The sequence below is a fragment of the Camellia sinensis genome, chromosome 2 (genome assembly GCF_055761805.1).
Source record: "Camellia sinensis isolate YWXY chromosome 2, ASM5576180v1, whole genome shotgun sequence".
In the NCBI taxonomy this organism is placed as follows: domain Eukaryota; kingdom Viridiplantae; phylum Streptophyta; class Magnoliopsida; order Ericales; family Theaceae; genus Camellia; species Camellia sinensis.
This window is the reverse complement of record NC_138962.1, coordinates 114,053,741-114,076,189: the sequence shown is the minus strand read 5'-3', so window position 1 is coordinate 114,076,189 and position 22,449 is coordinate 114,053,741. Positions and strand designations below refer to the sequence as shown.

The 22,449-nt window shown below is 44.3% G+C and overlaps 1 long non-coding RNA gene across 1 annotated transcript; it reads left to right on the top strand.

Annotated features, from left to right (window-relative positions):
• Positions 1-18,299: 18,299 nt before the first annotated feature.
• Positions 18,300-20,755, top strand: LOC114288042 (uncharacterized). Its single transcript, XR_003638099.2, has 6 exons — positions 18,300-18,453; positions 19,566-19,757; positions 19,875-19,970; positions 20,064-20,160; positions 20,446-20,474; positions 20,578-20,755. It is a non-coding gene; the product is annotated as an uncharacterized LOC114288042 (long non-coding RNA).
• Positions 20,756-22,449: the final 1,694 nt, after the last annotated feature.

The following is a 22,449-nucleotide window of genomic DNA, read 5'->3' as shown; positions in this document are numbered from 1 at the left end:
AACGCAGGTAGAACAACAGGGTTCTGAGAAAACCGGGAAAGCCAAAATCCATGAGGGGATCGGAAGTGCTGTGGGCACAAGAACAGAGGATGCTGTGAGCATACAGGCTGAAAGTGCTGTGGGTACAAACATGCCCGAGCTAGACAGGTGCCTTTTGAATGCCAACGGAATGTGGTGGGAAGACGATGACTTATGTCTTGCCCACACAGACGAAGACTGGGGAAGCAATCAACCGGACGACACCTGGTACCTCGATGAGGTTGATCACATGACAAGAAGTGGGCGATACTTCAAGCCCCCACACCTAGACCAACCCGAGACATCTGGGAAAGACAAAGAAGCCGAGAGGCGAAAAGAGAAGCAGATCGAAGAGGAAGTTGTACTGAAACAGCTAAAGAAGATACAAGCAGACATCTCCATTTGGGGACTGCTTATGGCGTCGCGAGTACACAGACAGGCTGTCTTATCTGCCATGGACAAGTCCAAACTCTCTATAGATATTACGCCAGAACAGCTGGTTGGGCTGGTTTTTCTGGGAGGAGGTTCCCCAGCATTAACCTTTTTAGACAAAGAACTACCGCCTGAGGGCACAAATCACAACAAACCCCTCTACGTTTCCGTGGAATGTAGAGACAAGTGGATACTGGTGGTACTTGTTGATACCGGGTCTGCCATCAATGTCTGCCCAGCCAGAACAGCATATGCAATCGGGTTGAAGCCCGCGGACTTCATGCCGACTACTCAGGTGATCAGGGCATATGACAATACTAGCAGGGAAGTGATGGGGACTGTCAAAATTCAGACTCAGGTTGGTCCAGGACAACACAACATTGAATTCTATGTCTTGGACGTTCCTGCAACCTTCAACCTACTCTTGGGGCGGCCGTGGTTGCACCAAGTAAAAGCAGTCTCTTCCACTTTACATCAGAGGTTGAAGTACCCTTACGAGAAAGGGGTAGCTATTGTTTTTGGGAATTCATCAATCCATCCGCCACCAGAAGTGTCCACACCAGTCTTAGAAATCGAGCACGGCACTGAGGATGTGTTCTTATCAGGGTTCACTTTGGCTGAGGCTCGAGTGGTGCAGAATATTATGGCTGTGAATGAAGGGGTGTACATCAGTGCTCAGTCCGTCTACCTCATGAACAAGTTACAACACATCCCCGGGATGGGATTGGGAAGGAGCGGTCGGAAGGACGTCTCAGCATTGGCCGAAGTGCCACATAACCCTCATACCTTTGGCTTGGGTTATCTTCCCACCAAAGAGGACTGGGTGAGGAAGGGAAAGGAAATGGCCGGAAGAGCCAGAGCAAAGCAGGCTGGGAAGCCTTTTGAATTGATGCATAGGCCCATTCAGGGTACCCTAAACGGACGCTTCGTCCGGGAGGGGGAGGACTTTCCGTTTTGCGGCTTCCCAGAGCCGTGGCTAAACGCGGAGAAGAAGCGCGTGCCAGGTTTCGAGATCTTCTTCGACCTGCAACTACCCAGGGATGACGTTGCCGAAGAGCAGACAGACCCATCAGCTGAAGTTGAACAGAGTAAGAAAGTGCAGTCTGAGGACACCGAACTTGAAATGGGGGTAGCACTGGCAAGTCTACTCTCAGATCCTTCGATTGACCAAAAGTGCTTGGGGGATAACTTCTCGGTATGCGTGATCGGGAATGAAACGGCTGCCGGCCTACCAGCAACTATTTTGGATGCATCTATCGCACCCTCTCTCACTTGGCAATACGAAGAGGGATTCTTGTCCAGCAGCACCGGGTCAGGTAGTGAGCCGGAATCTGATTCCACCGAGTCCTGTGAGTCGGAATCAAGTTCCAGCTCGACTGAGTCTGAGTCTGGTAATCCTGGGGATGATAACCCGGATGCCACAGTTATGTCCAGGTCGTCTTTTTCTTTCTCGTTTGAGTCTGTTGTAACCGAGATTTCGGACGATTTGGATGAGCTTAATGAGAATCAAGTAACTGTGGTTTCCGAGTACTTTTCTGTGCCCTTAATTTATTGCATAAATTCAGACTTTCAAAATTTTGATGAAAACGACGAGGAAGAAATTCCTCCGATTTTACAACGTTTAATTGAGCAGGAGCAGGAGAGATTTGTCAAACCCTTAACTGATGAAATCATTACCGTGAATATTGGTAATGAGAAGGACCCACGGCTGGTCCAGATCAGGTCCACGTTGTCTTTGGAGGAACGCGAGCGCCTAGTCGCTTTATTAAAAGATTTCAAAGATGTTTTCACGTGGTCCTACGAAGACATGCCTAGGATTGATCCTGAGATTGTACAGCACCGAATCCCCCTTGACCCCGAGGCTCGACCTGTTAAGCAGAAACTCAGGAGGATCCGCCCCGACTGGGCTCTCAAGATTAAGGAAGAGGTCACCAAGCAAATCGATGCAGGCTTCCTGCTGGTATCCGAATACCCGACTTGGTTGGCCAACATCATTCCAGTGCCGAAGAAGGATGGCAAGATCCGGGTGTGCGTGGATTTCAGGGATTTAAACAGAGCTAGTCCGAAGGACGACTTTCCCTTACCGCATATCGACGAGTTGGTGGATTTCACAGCAGGGCATGCTTTGCTCTCATTCATGGATGGCTTCTCAGGTTACAATCAGATAATGATGGCACCAGAAGACAGGGAAAAGACTGATTTCACCACCCCGTGGGGGACTTACTGCTACAGAGTAATGCCGTTTGGGTTAAAGAATGCCAGAGCTACTTATCAACGGGTCGCGACCACAATATTGCACGACATGATCCACAAAGAGGTTGAGGTGTACGTGGACGACATGATTGTCAAGTCGAAAGAAAGAGAGGGCCACTACACTGCCTTGCAAAAGTTCTTCCAAAGGATCAGGGAATTTCGGTTGCGGCTGAACCCTCAGAAGTGTACGTTCGGTATTACAGTGGGAAAAATACTAGGATTTCTAATTACACAAAGGGGCATCGAGGTCGACCCTTCAAAAATCAAGGCCATCTTAGAAATGCCACCACCAAGGACTGAAAAGGAGGTGCGAGACTTTCTGGGTAAAGTGCAATTCATAAGACGGTTTATCTCAAAATTAACCTTGACTTGTGAACCACTTTTTGGTCTCCTGAAGAAAGGCAAGAAATTCCAATGGGACGGCCGATGCCAAGCTGCTTTTGAACAGATCAAAGAATACTTGCAGAACCCGCTCGTGTTGTCACCGCCAGAGCCGGGGAAACCGTTGATATTGTACCTCTCAGTGACTGAGACCACAATGGGCTGCATGCTCGCACAGGAATCAGAGGATAAGGTGGAGAGGGCCATCTACTATCTAAGCAAGAAGATGCTAGAGTATGAGACTCGCTACACACCATTAGAGAAGGCTTGCCTAGCTTTGGTTTGGGCTACCAGGAAGCTGCAGCACTACCTGTTAGCTCACTCCGTAATGTTGGTTTCACGACTGGATCCCATCAAATACCTTTTCGAGAAACCGGCACTTACGGGTAGGCTAGCTCATTGGCTGCTGTTGCTCTCCGAATTCGATCTGAAATATGTAACACGCAAGTCAGTCAAGGGAAGAGCAGTGGCAGAGTTCTTAGCCGATCATCCGGTGGAAGGAGGTGAAGCAGTTGAGTACTTATTCCCAGATGAAGCCATTTTGCACATCGACGACGAATATTGGACGATGTATTTTGACGGAGCGTCAAATCAATACGGGTATGGGATAGGAGTGTTGCTGATAGCACCCGACAATTCCCGTATCCCTCTAGCCTTCAAACTCCGGTTCAAAGTCTCGAACAACGAAGCTGAATATGAGGCATGTATTGCCGGTCTAGAAGCAGCCCTGGAACTAGGAGCAAGACGGTTGGATGTCATGGGGGATTCGAACCTTGTTGTGTCTCAAGCAAAAGGAGACTGGAAAGTCAAAGAAGAAAAGATGATGATGTATCACCAAACCTTGGACTTGTTAATTCCTAGGTTCGAGAAGCTAAACTTTGCTCATCTTCCAAGAGAGAACAACAGGTTCGCAGATTCTCTAGCAACTCTATCTTCCATGATAGACATCCCGTTCAGAATCCGGATGCGTCTAGTCGTCATTGACTAGAAATTTGCACCAGCCTACGAGTCGATTGCTGCTATAGATGAGGTTCAGGATGAAAACCCCTAGTATTATGACATTGGGAACTTCTTAGAGAAAGAAGCATACCCACCAGGGGCAAATGCCAAGGATAAAAGGGCAGTCAGAAGAATGGCCGTTCAGTTCATTATCTGTGGGGGTAAGCTGTATAAGAGAGGTCATCTGGGAACGCATAAGTTGTGTGTCGAAGCCGAGGAATCAAAGCGCCTGATGGAGGCCATCCATGGAGGAGAATACGGTGCACATATGAACGGAGTAATGCTGGCACAGAAGATCCTCAGACAGGGTTACTACTGGTCCACCATGGAGGAGGATTGTATCGGTTTTGTCCGGCGATGCCACAAGTGTCAAATTCATGCAAATCGCATGAACATCCCGCCGTCGAAACTGTACAATATGACTTCGCCATGGCCATTTTCAGTTTGGGGAATTGATGTGATCGGGGCTGTCACTCCAAAGGGGTCGAATGGGCATGAGTTCATCCTGGTCGCGATAGATTATTTCACAAAGTGGGTCGAGGCCCAATCATATGTGGTATTGAAGGCGTCGCACGTTGCAAAGTTTATCAGAAATAACATCATCTGTCGCTACGGGGTCCCAAACGAGGTCATTTCGGATAACGGTTCCCACTTCAAGAAGGAAGTGATTGACTTGTTGAAGAAATACAACGTGACTTTTCATAAGTCATCCACATACTGGCCGCAAACCAACGGAGCGGTCGAGGCCGCCAACAAGAATATCAAACACATACTGCAGAAGATGGTGGAAACCTACTGGGATTGGCCAGATAAGTTGCCATTTGCTCTGTGGGGCTACAGGACTTCAATTAGAACTTCTACCGGAGCGACTCCGTATTCATTGGTTTATGGGATGGAGGCCGTTCTACCTATCGAGATTGAGGTTCCGTCATTGCGAGTATTGGCTGAGTGTCAAATAGCCGAAGCAGATTGGCAGCAGAGCAGGTTTGAGGAACTCATGCTTTTTGACGAGAGGAGACTGAAAGCACTGTACCATGTTCAAGGTTATCAGCGCAGAATCGCCCGGGCTTTCAACAAGAAAGTTAAGTCCAAGAATCTAAAGGAAGGAGATTTGGTGCTCAAGGACAACCGAGCTCCCATCCACGACCCAAGGGGCAAGTTCAGACCTAATTGGACTGGTCCCTATATCATCAAAGCTATCTGGTCAGGTGGAGCTGTGGTTCTGATGGATCTAGATGGCTTGGAGTTCTCACAACCGATCAATATGAACAAGTTGAAGAAATATTACCCTTGCGAGGCTCGCTAGGCTGAAAACCCGAAAGGGCGACCTAGGCAAAATTAGAGCACAAAAAAATTGGACAATATAAAAACTGAGCTCGCAAGATTGAAAACCCGCAAAGGGCGACCTTGGCAAAAGTTAGAGCGTAAAAGGAGAGTGAAAATACTCGAGTGAACCTAAGCCTGAACTACGTAAGGCTTGATTCCCATCTTTGGGATATGTAGGCAGCTTCACCCTGAAGTTCAGCAATAAACTTTTCCCCGATCAACTTTGTCCATTTTGACCATCTCAGTCATCTTTATCCATCAGCATTTATCGCAATCTCCGGTGCAGCGCTATTCAGACTAGTGGCAACTTTCCGTTGCCACACGTTGTCGCGGTACTATTCAGACTAGGGGCAACTTTCCAGTTGCTAGGATCTGGGATTGTGCATCTCAGTGACAGATCTTAGACGTGTCCAGTTCTGATCCATATCGAAAATGGTTTTGAAAAGTTTTAATAAAAGTTGACTTTGTTCGAATTAATTTCTTTACAACCAAGACCATTTTTGGACCAAAGCGAAAATTTTCAGTACCACAACCTTCAATTTCATTGATTTCAAAACAGAGTTCTCCTGCTCTTGCATACAATCGAAGTTGTTTTTTTTTTATATATTACATTCATAAAGAAAACTTGAAAGTACTAGTAAAGCAATAAATCCGGGGCATAGTCAAGTCAAGTGTCCCTGCGCCCCCTCCCAAAGTTGGTCGAAGCCTCTGATGTCAAGCTAGGCCCAATCTGTGCCTCCTTGTTGAGCCAATCCAAGCACTCGTCAGACAAAGTGCAACTGAAAGTGGGAGCAGGGGGCAGGAGCTCTCTAGTCCTCCATGCTGTGGCATATCGGGCAAGCTGTGCACCTCGAACCAGGAAAGCAGCCGGGTACTCAATCCCTTCTGGCGGGCAAATCTGATCATGACCAAACTGGCGCAGGAACCGGAACAAAAAGTAGAACACACAGTGGGTCAGACCAATCAACTGGATCCCGATCAGCCGGGACATGCTATAGCTCATTACCGGGAGATTGAGCCAAGGACAACGCCAAGCAATGCGATCTGCAGACAAATTGCACATCCAGTCAAACCACCACCTTTCATCAGGGGCATCGACTAGGCACTGTCGAAAGAAATAGCCTCGAGCTGAGTAGGCTGGGCAAGAATCCACAACCTGCAATTTGTCCATCAACCATACCTAGGGAGAGATGAAAAATGAGAGAATAAAGAATAGAGAGGTGTACGATGAGAGAAAAGTAAGACAAGGGTTTTGGGAGAAAAATCGAGCCCGAGGGCCGAGTGATGTGAGCAAATACATATGTAAGATTGGGTGGGAAACATTACCTGCAGTAGCAGTGAACTCCCAGCAAATCTAGTCGTCTCCCGGCGATGGAGAGCATCCAAGCCCATCAGCGTCTCGGCCAAGGTCATAGCAATGCAACTCTTTCCTTCTCTCAAGCCTTGAGCAACTTCAATCAGACGAATGCTAGATCCGCCAAAGCCCGGAGAAAGCAGAAAGTGAGACAGTAGGCACAAGCAAAGGGCGTGTTGTCGAAGACCTTGCCAAAAATGGTTGCTGCGGTCACCAGCATCAGAAAAGTGATAAATCAGACCGAGGATATCCAGTTCCCCATTACAGATCAGAGACCGAGCGTCGTGTGCGGTGAGTCCACACATTCGCCCTAAAGCTTGGGCGTGGCCAAAGCGAAACTGGGGCAAAATCTCTTCATGACTTTCAGATTCCATCAAAACTTGAAAATCTTCAAAAGTCAGACATACCTCTTGCCCGCCAAAGCTAAAGACATGCGTCACCGGGTTCCAAAACCTCGCCGCGGCATGGAGGAAAGGAAGGTGCAGCGGAGTGCGACTCAGCGTGAACAGTGCATTCAAGCCGAAACCCCGGAAGTTCAGCTTTTCCGAACCATCTAGAGAAGCGATCCAAGCTGTGAGATTTTCAACGAGAAATGCCTCCATTTTTGGTGCAAAACTAAGGTGAATTGAATGAACCACGTAGCTAAGGCTTTTAAAGAGGAAAAGACACTATTCGGGGGACAAGTGTCAAAAATTTGACGGCTGCTGGACTAAGTGGCCGGCCGGCCACCTTTTCTGGCAGGCCGGCCCTTTCCTTTTTCAAAAACTGGCCGACGGCCCCCCCTTGCAATAAATCTGGCCGGCCGGCTCCCAAAAGTAGCTGGCCATGCTCCAATGTGTGTCTTCAACCCTGTTTTACCCTCCAAGAGAAAGTTTCAAACATTTCCCTACAACGGGTGTGTCGAAGGCCTCCATTTCCCTCTGTTTTGGATGCGTTCCGTTGCCCAGATCGTCTAGAGTGTACCTTGTTTTGTTAAGTTTTGTTTATCGAGTTGTTGTTTTGTTCATCGAGTTGTTGTTTTGTTTATCGAGTTGTCATTTTGCTTATCAAGTTGTTTGTCGAGCTGTCGTGTTTCGTGTTTTTGAGTTGTTACTCTCTGTTTAAGCAATTTTGTTTGGGTCTTGAGATGTCAACACTATTGTGTTTTGCTTATCGAGTTGTAAACTTACTAAGGTTTTGTTATATCTTAGGAAGTTAAGTTGTTGCGTCGGTTCACTACCTGACTGGGCAAAATGCACAATGCACGTTTCCATTCAATCTCATTATGGTGCAAAATGATGCGATATGATGCTAAGAGTTTAAAATACAACACTTTTTTTCAAAAGATGTTTCATTCCATCATGCCTCGCTTGTTACAACATTTTACAGACTAAGGCACAAGTTTTACAAAAATAAAACTGCCCGACAATGTACAATGTGCTACAACTACTAGCAAAAAAGATAAATAAAACAGGAAACAGCGGCATCTGTGCTCTCCAGAGCAGGAATAAGAGGCCCTCCTCGTCCTCTTCTGCGGAATAGACTCTCCGCCACCATCGCCATCGTCATCATCTGAATCAGAGTCGTCACCCTCGGGATCCCCCTCAGCCTCGCTTCCACTCCCGGAACCGAGACCGGAGCCGTCCTCTCTGTCGGCTGATGTCTCTGACTGACGATCTGCAGCCTCCTCCTCCTCATCCTCATCCTCATCAGGCTCCTCCTCTATAATGTGTGCCCTGCGCCTACGAGACGGTCCCCCTCCAGCTCCTCGAAAAGGCCTGGATGGCCCAGCTCCTCGAAAAGGCCCGGGTGGTCCACCCTCCCGAGAAGGCCCAGGTGGCTCGGCCTGCGGCTCTGCATATACCGGGGGCATCTGAAAATAAAGAGTTCAATTCAAATACATCAGTCCAAATATGTACATCAGATGCAGATGCGAGAAAACTACATGAAGTGGGTACATATAAACATAGTGCATAAATGAGGTGTGTGTCAGATGCGCTCTACACAAGTAGCCTATCAATGCAGTAGAAATCAGCATATCATCAGAAGTATGAAAAATGCCAGAAAACTAAAGAGTACCTGGAAACCCATGACGGACAGCTGCGCCTCTCTTCGCAAGACCATGCCCTCAAGTGAGGCCACCAATCCGATCACCCCCTCCATGTACTCTCTGGGTGGCTGCAGATACGAGCTCATAATCATCAGTGAATAAAGGAATGTCTAAGTGTTTGAATGATAGATGAAAAACAGTGGGGCATATAGGCAGTGAGTCGGGATCAACAACGTATCGATGGTCAGGCATGGGAGGCTCTATCGGAATCGTGTAGGAGGTCCCGTACCGCCATCCTGTCAACTCGGTTGGCATGTCTGGCCATCCAGGATAAGGATAAGTCGGAGGAATCGGGGGAACCAATCCACCCCCACCTCTAGATGTACCAGCCCTGCTGGTGGAAGGGGCGTCTGCAGCCCGAGCCCGGGCCTGGCTCAAAGATGGCATGCCAGCAGGCCTCATCGTCGGAGTGCGAGCTCCTGTCAATGGGGGCATCAGGTATATGTGACGGTAAGTAGCGTAATCCCCCTCCTCCAGATGTAGCAAGGCATCAATACCCAGCATAGCATTAACAACATCCTGGGAAATGAGCATATTAGCAATCCGCATATCAACTGGGGGTGCTGAAGGAGGGTCCTGAGAAGTATACCCCCAGACCAGACGCAAGAAGCGGTCTCCCAAAAACCAGGCCCTACCAACTGGCCCTTCGAACAGAATCCTGTACCGGGAGGCACCCCACGCTCAGGCAAACTAGAATCGGAGACCCTCACCTAAAGGCGCCCATGGCTGCCATGTAATCTGCGGATAACAGACGCATAAACCAAGCAGAAATCGAAAATATACAGGACAAATCAAAGATGAAAGCCGAACGAACTGAGAGTTCCGAAATACCTCCGTCGACTGCACCGTGTCAAAATACTGCCGCAAAAAAAGGAGAGACTCCCGAGGTCTTGGCCGGTGCTGGCCTTCAAATACGAGTGAGTATGGGGTCACGAGGGGTGCCGCTACCACCAACTCCGGGGCCAATGTCGGGAAATATACATAGACCCACAACTGCGGAAAACAAAGCAGAATACGAAGTGCTGAGGACAAAGTGCACGATACAGAATATAAAGTGCACCGTGTGTGCAATGTGCAAGTAATGAGGAGTAGAAATGTAAATCAAGAGGGCAGAAAGTACCTCCCAGGCTCTCCAATAGCCGCCGAGTAAGTCCCCCCGTCCGCGGGAGGTCGCGCTCATATAGCAATAAAGGGTAGCCAAGCCGGCGCCACCCCAATCGTATCGTCTGACCTGTGATAGGTCCACCAAAGCACTCAGCAGATAGAGCCCTATAGTGTTCCCCCTGTCGGCAAACAAAGTGGTCCCGAAGAGGAACATCAGGAAGCCGCGGGCATACTGTGCCGCCTCATCAGGAGTCCCGGGCTCCATCTCCACCCGCCGGAAATGGGAAGAGAACCAGGTGTATCGGACTCTCCCCGAAGCTCTATCAACAGGGGGGCGAGCCCCCAGTAAATATATCCAAGCAGCCTCCCACTGACCCATGTCCTCATCGTAAGGGATAGGCCAACCTCCCATGTCCAGGCCAGTCCATACGGCAAAGTCAAAGGGGGTCATAGTCAAGTCCCCCGTAGCGGAAAAATGGAAGGAGTTGGTGGTGTCCCACCATCTCTCCACCAAGGCAGCCATCAGCGTCCTCCTGGCAGGGCAACGGGATAGCCCAGTACAGAAGGGCCCAAACCCCGTCAAGTCAACCAAATCCTGAACAGCCTCCGGGAGCTCGGCATACCAGTCTCTCGCCGCAGTAGAGCCATACCCCCGCACATTGCGAGAAGTCACGTGCATTCAGAATGAATAGGTGTTTCAGCATAAAATGAATAAGCTGCGTGCAAATGAAATGAACAAGCTGCGTGCAAATAAAATGAATGGGCTGCGTGTTCACCTTCAATTTGGACTGTGTGTTCAGAAAATCAGTGTTTGGGCTGCGTGCTCAACTCTCAATCAATGTGAGCTGCGTGCTCACCTTCAATTTGGGCTGTGTGCTCTGAAAATCAGTGTTTGGGCTGCGTGTTCAACTCTCAATCAGTGTGGGCTGCGTGTTCACCTTCAATTTGGACTGTGTGTTCAGAAAATTAGTGTTTGGGCTGCGTGCTCAACTCTCAATCAATGTGGGCTGCGTGTTCACCTTCAATTTGGGCTGTGTGTTCAGAAAACCAGTGTTTGGGCTGCGTGTTCAACTCTCAATCATTGTGGGCTGCGTGTTCACCTTCAATTTGGGTTGTGTGCTTTGAAAATCAGTGTTTGGGCTGCGTGTTCAACTCTCAATCAATGTGGGCTGCGTGTTCACCTTCAATTTGGGCTGTGTGCTCTGAAAATCAGTGTTTGGGCTGTGTGTTCAACTCTCAATCAGTGTGGGCTGCGTGTTAACCTTCAATTTGGGCTGTGTGCTCTGAAAATCAATGTGGGCTGCGTGTTCACCTTCAATTTGGGCTGTGTGTTCATAAAATCAGTGTTTGGGCTGCGTGTTCAACTCTCAATTAGTGTGGGCTGCGTGTTCACCTTCAATTTGGACTGTGTGTTCAGAAAATCAGTGTTTGGGCTGCGTGCTCAACTCTCAATCAATGTGAGCTGCGTGCTCACCTTCAATTTGGACTGTGTGTTCAGAAAATCAGTGTTTGGGCTGCATGTTCAACTCTCAATCAGTGTGGGCTGCGTGTTCACCTTCAATTTGGGCTGTGTGCTCTGAAAGTCAGTGTTTGGGCTGCGTGTTCAACTCTCAATCAATGTGGGCTGCGTGTTCACCTTCAATTTGGGTTGTATGCTCTGAAAATCAGTGTTTGGGCTACGTGTTCAACTCTCAATCAGTGTGGGTTGCGTGTTCACCTTCAATTTGGACTGTGTTTTCAGAAAATTAGTGTTTGGGCTGCGTGTTCAACTCTCAATCAGTGTAGGCTGCGTGTTCACAATCAATTTGAATTGTGTGTTCAAAAAATTAGTGTTTGGGCTGCGTGTTCAACTCTCAATCAGTGTGGGATGCGTGTTCACAATCAATTTGAACTGTGTGTTCAGAAAATCAGTGTTTGGGCTGCTTGTTCAACTCTGAAAATCTGTGTGTGGGCTGCGTGTTCACCTTCAATTTGGGCTGTGTGCTCTGAAAATCAGTGTTTGGGCTACATGTTCAACTCTTAATCAGTGTGGGTTGCGTGTTCACCTTCAATTTGGACTGTGTGTTCAAAAAATTAGTGTTTGGGCTGCGTGTTCAACTCTCAATCAGTGTGGGCTGTGTGTTCACAATCAATTTGAACTGTGTGTTCAGAAAATCAGTGTTTGGGCTGCGTGTTCAACTCTGAAAATCATTGTGCGGGCTGCGTGTTCACCTTCAATTTGGACTGTGTGTTCAGAAAATCAGTGTGTGAGCTGCGTGTTCAACCCTCAACCGGTGTGTGCTGTGTGTTCACAATCAATTTATGGGCTGAGTGTTCAGACATTCAAGTAATTGAACCGTGTGTTCAGAGTGCAAACAGAATACAAGAAAAATAATACGTTACAGAAAAGGTAAAAACGAAGTAAATACCTCTCGTGCCTCATGGGAGAGATGATACTCAGGCTCCCGCAGGAGGAGATCCCCGGGTGCTCGCTCGTCGAACTCGGTGAAATGATGAAAAACAGCCCGCGGAAGAACGTGTACTAGTGGGTCATACCTCTCGGGTATGAAGGGGCGAACCCTCGGAGGCAGAGACATGATGTCAGGCTCGCCTCCGGCGCCTGGAGAACCTCCGCCGTGGGGAAATTGACCCGCCATTTCGAGAAATATGCAAAAAGGGGCAAAAATGAGCAAAAATGAGCCAAAATTGGAAAAAGTCAACAAAAGTCAACTCTCGGGAAATGAAAAAGTCAACAAAAGTCAACTCCCGAGAAAATCTTCCAAATATTGAGACAAACTCACCTCAAGTGGCGAAAATGAGAAAAGAAGCCCCGAAACCAAAATTTAATTGGTTCAAAGTGCTTAAAACTGAAAGATTTCGCAAAAACAACTTGCGTGGGACGTTGGAAAACGCGTATAGAGCCTAGATCTGAGGGAGAAAATGGTTTGGGAAGCTAGGGAGGAGGATTTCTGAGCTGCACTTATGAGCTCAAAGTGTTTAGATAAGTGTATTTAAAGAAAAGAGGCTAAAAGGACAAAATTGCCCCCGGATTTGGCAAAGTGGCCGGCCGGCCACTTTTTCTGGCAGGCCGGCCATTCACTTTTCAAAAAATGGTCGGTGGCCTCCCTCTCCCAATAAAACTGGCCGGTGGTGTTCCCCACATGCCCCCCCAAGGTCCCTGCAAATTTTGAGGAGGATTGGAGTCCCCGGGACCTGAAAAAGTATAAGAGAAGTGCACTTCCTGTCGTGAAATCGCTCCGCCGGGACCTCAGCTTTAACTCCCGATGCGTGTCTCATCATTACTCATCAAAAGTGAGATGTATCCTTTTTGAACATATTGTGACCTCTCCGGGAGGTGAAACGGAGGTCGCGATCAAATCGCCCTCGCCGAAATGCGCATTTCCTTGCTCATTGTTTTGTGAAGAACATGCATCCTGGTTTACGCTTGTTCTGCATTATCATGCACATAACTTGCATTCTCATGCACATACCTGCATTGTTATGCATGTCTCTTTGACATCACCGAGCCTCCGTGCTTGAACCCGCGTTGTCACGCACGTTTCTTCCCACATTGCGATGCACTTTTCCATCAACACCGCGATTGTCTGCACTCGATATCACATTGAACATATGTTGTTAGGTATATTGTGCTTGTTGAGTTTCTTTATTTTGCAGGCACGATACTGTATGTACGGTTCATTTGAAGCTGGTGCGACCAGACGAACCGCGCAGGTATCGTATCTTCTCCGTGTGAGACGCGACGAGAATTGAATAATTCTCCGCATTCTTAACTGCATGAAATGTAGTTGTTGCTTTGCATTCTTGCTTAAAACTGTTGCATCTATTTGCGAATACTTGCTTCATTACAGTTTGCTGCGTTTGCATGATTATGAGTTACCTTCGGCTTCTTGCATTGTCGGTTGCATTTTGCCCCTGCCTGCGGGCACGCCTGCGGGCACATCTGTGTTATTTTGTATGTTTGTCTAAGTCTTCAGCCTTGTCAAAAATGGGTCGTCTCTGGGCTTTGACATTCACTCCCGTCACTTATGACTTTCGAGTTCTGTCAAAGAGGGGCAACTGTAGACACCCCATTTTTGACCGACCTTGAGACTCAGACGTCACCAGTTGAGCGCTCGGTGATATTGCATATTGTGCTCATTCAGAAGTTTCAGAGTCTCGGCTGCGAGCCTTGCCTCCGGACTTCCGAACTCTTTTTGTGCTTTGCCTCGGTTTGCGAACCAGGCCCCGTTTTCTCTGTTTTCTTTTCCCGAAGGGAGGGAGAGGTCTCGTAGATCATCTCTCAGTGGCCGTAGGCTACGTCTCGTGGTCGTAGGCCATTTTGCCCGTTTGGAGCCTGGTTCCCGATTTTTCAGAGCCGTTGGCCGTGTGCCTCGGTTCGGGACCACTTAACCACCTCCGTTTGCCCCGGTTTTTGGCATGCATCTCATTTGCTCCATTTTGAGGGACACTGTGGTCCGAGAGACCAACTTCGTGGTCGAACACCACTTCCGGTGCCTAACAGTCAGTTTTCGGGGCCTCGGGCTGCGCGTTTCGGCCCCCGAACCTTCATTTTGCATCGGTTTTGGTTCATTTTTGGCAGGGACCTCTGTTTCATTGCTAGGAAGGTCGTAGAAGGATGGGAGGCCAGTAATTGTTCTGTCAGCCAACTTTATCCCTTCATCGCCCTCCGTCGCCCGATTTCTCCCACTTCAAAGCCAATGTTGACCACCCTTGGGCCATCTTCTTGCACCCTAAACCCCATATTTGTGATGTACACATCTGGAAAGCCACCAATATTTGGTGGCCGGCCAGTAATCCTTTCTACCCCTTTTGAACCCCTCCTAAAAGTGAGTTGTTCTCTCTCCTGGCTCACTTTCTCCAGTTTTTGACCACAGGGTTGTGTTGTACACACATGGGAGGCCCTCTTTCTGTGGTGGCCGACCATTAATTCTCATTGACCGTTTTGACCCTTGGCTGGCCGGCCATGGGGAAAGCTGGCCGGCCACCTGCAGTTTCAATAACTGGCCGGCCAGAAGCCTTGCATCAAATACAGTGCAGATACACCCTCTTTTTCCCCCTAGATTCTGTATCAGGGGAGCTACATTTTGGGGGGGAACTTGGATTGTTTTCCCTCCATTTTTCCCCCCTTTTTCCCCCCTTTTTTGTCTATATAACAGCAGCTCCAGCTCTGTTATTAGGGTTACAAAAATTCCCCCCAAGCCTCTTGCCTTGTATCTCTCTCTCTCTATGTTTCCAAGCTCCAAACTCTCAAGTCCTACACTCATTTCTTCACCAACCCATAGCCCTACCCTTCCATCCTCCATTCCAGCAGCTGGAGGTTGTTCTTCAGAGCCTAGGAGTGCTGCATCTTGGTCCAAAAGGGTGCCAAAGACTAGTCTTCAAGGGTGAGTCCCTATTCTCCTTTTTTGTGCTTTATTTTGTTCAATACATTAGCCATGCTTTCTTGCTGTTTTGGGCTCCGACCCTAACTGGAACTAGGATTATTTTGAGCTATTTTTCATGTTTGTTTAAGGGTCTCTCACTGTTTGAGGCCTCCTTGTTGCACTTGCTTCATTGCCTCCCATGTATGCCATTTTCTTGTGTAGTATTTTTGGCCTATTTATAAATTGTTTTGAGGCATGTCATAAACTGTAAAGTGGATTATTTTGAGCCCTTCTTCAATGTTGTTGAAGGGCTCATCACTGTTTGAGGCTTCTATCTTCCACTTGCCTTTATATCCCTTTTTTGGCTCCATTTTTGCATGATTTATTAGCCTCTTGTGCTTCTATTTTTGGACTCTGGTCCAAACTGAAAAAAGCCTTATTTTGACCCCCTATTCGTGTTTCATTAAGGGTCTTTTACTGTTTGAAGCATTCTTCTTGTACTTTGTGTTATAGCTCTCTTTTTGGTCTTGTTTTGCATAGTATTTTGAGCATGCTTGTGTACTGTTTTTGGATCGGTCATAAACTTTAAAAGGTCATATTTTGGGCCCCTCTTCAACATTGTTGAAGGGCCCTCATCTGTTTGGGGCCAGAAGCTGTGACTTGCTTCTTTATCTCACATTTAGGGCCATATTTGCGTATCGGTTTAGCCCTATTTGTGTTTGCATTTTGGCCTTGCTTAAAACTGTAAAAATGCTTTTTTTGGGGCTTCCTTGAATCTTTATTCATACTTCTTGTACAAATAATGCATGCTTGATGTAGCTACAAGTCATTTCATGTGCTTAATCTTGCATTTCGGGACCATTTCATGCATCGGGTGCTATATTGTCATGATTCGGGGCTGTTTCGGGTCATATTTTAGCACTGAAATTTGCATGTTTGCATATCATATTTCATGCCCTGACATGACTTGTTAGAGTGGCATTTGGTGCCTTAGGGTCGGTCCTCGGTTTGCGTGCATGTGTGCACGCATTTCGAGTGTCTCTTTTTCATCTCATGGCCTCTTATGCGAGTGTGGCTGAGTTCCCCTTGTGTTGGTGTAAGTCCATTATGCATTGTGTATGCCATTTCATTTCATAGCATTGCGTATGCTAGGTTGTATGTTAGCGCATTGTGTATGCCATGTTACCTCGTGCATCATGTATGCCATTTCATAGCATTGTGTATGTTAGGTTGTATCTTAGTTGCATTTCATGCATATCATGCATATTGCATTGTGCTTGGGATAGGAATTAGCCCAGGCACGGGAAACGAGGTACGTTTCGTACTCCGAGTGACGAAACGTGTCTCAATTCCCAGTCGCCGACACTCCGGATTATCCATGATGGAGTCTAGGTTTTGTTTTGTTTTCATGTGCATTCATTCTATATTGAGTTGCATAATTCGACTCCTCGGCCATCATGCATCGAGATGCGTGATTGGTGGCACGAGGATCGAGACATGCATACATATGTGAAAATATATTGCTATGCCCCTTTCCTGCTCTCTGTTGCAGCAAATCAAGAATCAGCAGTCTTCCAGGGCTTGGCGCGCTTTCCAAGAAATCATTGGAAAACAGAGGTTAATTGGGGCATCCTAGTGGATTTCCGCGCAAGGCAGCCCAAACATACATCATTCATCAGAGTCAAGGCAGTCCCTGGCTTGCATGCCAGTTTATAGCTTTCCTAGATTAATTTGTAAATTAATTAGGATTTTTGTATTTATTCGGGACTGTAATTATTTATTTGGGACTGTATATTTATTCGGACCCTCTATGCGAGGGCATAATTGTAATAAGTGTGCGTGTGTGTGATGTATGTCTTCCAACCCCACGTCTTTCTCCCTTTTATTTACCCGCTTATGATGGTTAGATTAGAACATGTTTCAAATTAGCATACAGTATGATAGCATGTTTGCATTCATTCATCTGTTTTGCATGCACCGAGCTCGGCGTATCATACTAACTGCATTGTATTTTCAATTCCAAATTGAATACATGTTAACTGTAGTATTTCATATGCCATGTTTAGAATAGCCGAGCCTGCTATAGTTGCATTTTTGCATGTGTTGCATTAGGTATTTCTGTATAATTAGGATCATGCATGGATTTCTAATTAGTTTCTGTTTTGGCTTGGAGTACTCGGTGAGTTTTATGTTTTAGCATCCTTGCATGTGTGTGAGTGACTGCCATGATAGCATGCTTACCACGAGGCTATTTGCTTATGTGATATGACTGCCTGAATGCCTGTGGGTGAAGGTTGGGTTATTTGAATTGGAACAATTCATTAATTGTGAGTTTTTTAAGCCCACTAGATAGTGGCAAAATCATGTTTTCTAAGCCCACCTGAGGGTGGCAAATCCACGTCTTAGTCTACTTGCGGGTAGCACCATCAAACCATTTTCAAACAAACAAACATGAAATGTTTTGTTCTAATTCAGGCGATCCAGTCTATACTTGTATGCTGTGCGCATCGCATAGTAAATCTAGGCTAATAACCGGAATAAGAGCACACAATGTTTTTCAAAAATAGATATCATGGTTAGTAGAGGCCGATCTTTGATCGGGCGAGCGGGGGTGCTCACGAAGTGACCTTCCCCAATCGTACCCAAGTTCCCGAGCCGAGGCAACTTTGGTGATGACGGACATGTGGCCTTAGGCAACGAGTCAGGGTTTCCTAAATTTTCCAAAATAAAATATTTAGGTGGCGACTCTGTATCTGGCAAAGCAGTCCATGTTTGGCACTTCTTTTCTAAAAATCTGTTTTCTCAAAACGATTTGCCGGATTTGGACTCTTTGGTTCAGATTAAGAACCGTGATATTTGAGTCCTGAACTGTAGTGAGCCCAATATCGAACGGAACGGGGGGAGCTCATTCCTCCCGGGGCGTTCGGGGACATCTACACTTATGAAATAACTTCTCCTCTCGTTGTTGCTCAACAGGTTTGGTTAAATATACTGTATGCATTTTGATTATTTCAATAACTAATGATGAATTGTAGTTTAGTTTTCAGATTCCTAAATTTTTTAATGTTTGATTTTGAAGGTCATCCTTATCAATGGTCAATTTTTTAGCTCGACGCCCCTTTTCTCTTGACATGGTGACTCTCTCTCTCGTTCACTATCTTGGCCATCTTTTAGTTTTAGACTTGTTTTTGGCATAAGTTTATGTATTACTGAAATCTTAAATTCCTTGATTTGGACATATTTGATCTTTTAACTACAGGGGAAGTCAACATGATACCTTGCCTAACCTTATATATATATATTTTTTAAAAAACATTTTGTCTAATTGAATAAATTATCTGAACATTTCTATCCCGATGGTTATTAATTTGGCAAGCTTACAAGTTATGCTGCATCCAATATGGATCATGTTCAGTGGATAATGAAGGGTTGACAAGAGGTAATAAACTAGCATGATTTGAGAATGTGTATAAGAGCATAGAAAAAGCCTGCTAATCAATTAGGTTAGCCCATTATTCTCTGCACTTCACTAGGAGGTCAAGGGTTCATGTCTTCCCTCTTCTCCCCTCCCCCCAAGCTACAACATTCGATGCATAATAAAATAAAAAAAGAATATGAATAGGTTCATTATAGTGGTTCATGATCCTAAATTTTTTCAAATGAATGTGACCTTTGTCAATATTTTTCCCTCGAGGCAAAATGGATTTGGTTTGAGGATACCATTAAGTTCTTATATACGTTGTTTTTTATTTTTGAACATAAAAAGTATTAAACTTTCAGAAAAGAGTGTTGTTAACATTGCATACATACCTAATTTTATGTTCTTTTTGTGCAATTTCTATTAATTTACATGGCATTTACAATAGAACATGAGCATCTCCAACCCACTAGGTATATAATACTTGTTAGTCAAAATGCCTAGCATGACTCGCTTTTTTCAACTCCAATGCACTAGGCATATGATTAGACATTTTAGCTCAACTCATGTTCACTAGCTACATGTAGCTAACCTTCAAGGCTAGGCAAAATGTATTTAATCATTAGAATTATTTTCCTCCATCTTTGTTGCTGATGTGGCATTCTATAAAGTTAATAGTATTTGGATAAATAGCTAAAATACAAAGCATGGTTGGAGTAGAAACATGAAACAGTTGATAGGCAAAGTAAAATGTATACTTTATAGTAATGTTTAGATATGTAAAATGCCTAATACCGTTGGAGATGCTCACTAATTTTTCACTTCTAGGAATGGAATTAAGCAGAGGAAGAATCCCTGGCAAGATGGAGTGTTGGACACTAATTGCCCTATCCCTCCAAACTCGAACTTTACTCACAAGTACCAAACCAAAGATCATATTGGAACCTTCACATACTTTCCAATCAACTCTAATGTACAAAGCAGCTGAGGTGGACCGATCCAGTTTGGAAAGTCGTTTAGGTAATCAATACCATTTTCTCTAATTTTATCATACTTGTATTTATACTAATGGTTATTCATCTTGATCATAACACTTTATATGTAGTTTCTAATAATAATGAAAATGCTTTCATGTAGTTCCCGCAACAACCCACAAATGTGGAATTTAGGTTTTATGTGATAAGGTACATGAAAGACCTCATTAGAGATCAAAGCATCCTAAGAAAATAAAGTGTGAGATAAATTTTAACTTTTATTACTATATTATATTCATGATACTTGTACATCTTTTTCATTATCTAATTGTTTCTAAATAATCTCTTGTAGTTCAATGGAAAAAAGACTTACACAGAAACCAAACTTGATAAAGTGCGAGTTGAATGGATTAATTCCGTCCTAAAAAATATGAGTTGAAATCCAACATGTAAGTATGGTATAACTTTCGTTCTTTAAATTGCTAGTAAACAATTTCTTTAGTTGGTGAGGAACACACAATCACTTCAAGATTTCATTGAAGACTACTTTATTCCTGAGTTTCCAGATTGATCACATCACAGCCACTGGTTTTATGATTTTAAAATATCCGGCCATGCACTGAAGATTTTCATTTTAGATTTGTTAATTCTATGTGTATGTCATATCTATATGGTAATCCAAACATTTTGTACTAGTAACAGTCAAAGTGTTTATTCCTTTTCTGTTAATGTAGGAGATGAAGAGTCAGTGTGATGAGAAAAGGTTCGACTTTATCTTTTTTAAGACTAAAATAGTTTCTACAAATGGTAAATTTATTCATATGCTTCTAGCGGTCTCTGAATTAATTTGTGCTTTCATTTTTCAGGTCAGAAATTCCTTGGAGAGATGTAAAATATGGTCAAAGAATTCAAGAACTTTGTGCTTCAAGTTTTTTCATTTTTTAATAAATGTAATTACAGTTCAAAACTTATTATTAATTCCTTTGTATAGACTTTTGAACATTCAATTTTCATTTATAAAATATATGACGTTATTCCATTCAATATGTGGTTGTGATTTAGAAGATAGTATATAGTGTGTATTACATTCTTCAAATGTGCGTACAAAAATAATATTGATTACTCTTCAAATATGTCAAACCCTTTTGTTATCACACGCATTAATTGTGATGAGAAATGCATATAACTTGTGATCTTATCACATTATTAATCACATGTTTTATTAGATATTAATCACACTTAAAATCTGTGATCTAAATGTTTATTATCACAGATTTGATTAGTTATTAATTACACTTAAAAGATGTAATCGAAATATATATTATCATAAGCAAAATGTGTGATGGAATCATCTTTTAATAACACTCAAAATGTGAGATTAAAAATGACCACTTTTAATCACACTCCAAAATATCACACTTGGACAAAACTTAAAATGTATAATTAAATAACATACATCACACGTAAAAAGCGTGATCTATTTATGATTTTGTAGTAGTGACTGTGGTGAATCTAGTTAGGGAATGTGGTTGTGGTTATTATGTTGGCCTTTGTGTCCTTGGTGAAAGTCCAGAAACTCATGCGGTTAGGTATTGATCCTTCCGGTTAGTACCAGTAAAATGACTTTTGGTAGCGCTTATATAGCTTACTTGCAAACACGTACTTAGAGATTCCCAATGTGTGTATTTATTGCCCTGTTTTCTATTTTGGAAGCAACAATTTATTAATTATGATATAAACATGGTATTGCATTGTTTGAAAGAGAAAACGCATGTTTTGGTATTGGCATTCATATGTATTCACCATTTGGCTTTGTTAAGCATCATATAGATCATTAAACTCATCTCTACTAGGCTTTAGATCATATTATTCATCATTTTTTCTCAAAATAATCTATTTCAATGTATAAATATGAAACCAATGTTCAAATGCAATGCATGGATGAATGGGTCTTCGTTAACCTGGTTCATATGCAATTTCTATAACAAGTAATGCTATCATCTACTGATAGCCAAAACAGATATCTTTATTCAAATGATAAATTCCAAGAGACAGATATAAATTCTAGAATTCAATATAGGAGCAACAATCACATGTTCAACTCAAATAGCTATAATCATAATATCATTCCAAAATCTCGCCAGTTTTCCCTTTTCCTTTGTTCAAAATCAAGCATCATCAATGGTTTCCATAAAACCAAAAAAGATATTTCTTATGATATTCTCCATTTTAAAGAAATTTCCTCAATTCCCAACACCATAAACCATTGCAACAATATTTCAAATAAAAATATCCCAAAAAACCCTCTTTTGTAATTAATTCAAACCCCAAAAAGTTCTCCAAAATCTAGTTCAATCAACTAACACATAACGAAGGTAAGTAACATGTAAACCAGTACAAAAATCCCTACCTTAAAAGCATAAGAGAAGGGGAACAAATCCCAAAATTTGACCACGACGAAATTCAAACTTCTCCAATCAAAATGACCCCCTCTTCGAGCTCTACTTTTTATCCCAAAGTACTATGGTGAAGAAATCCATGGATTTAAGTAAATCGGAAGAAACCAAACTCCTAGAAGATTATCTCGGCAGAACCAACTGCTCAAGCAAATAAAATATCGCTCGAGCATAGAATACAAACTCTCAGTAAGTTAGACTATAAACAGATTGTTCGAGCGACCAAAATACTACTTGAGTGAAGAAAGCCCTGCTTCCAGAAATTCAGACTGCAAACTCAAA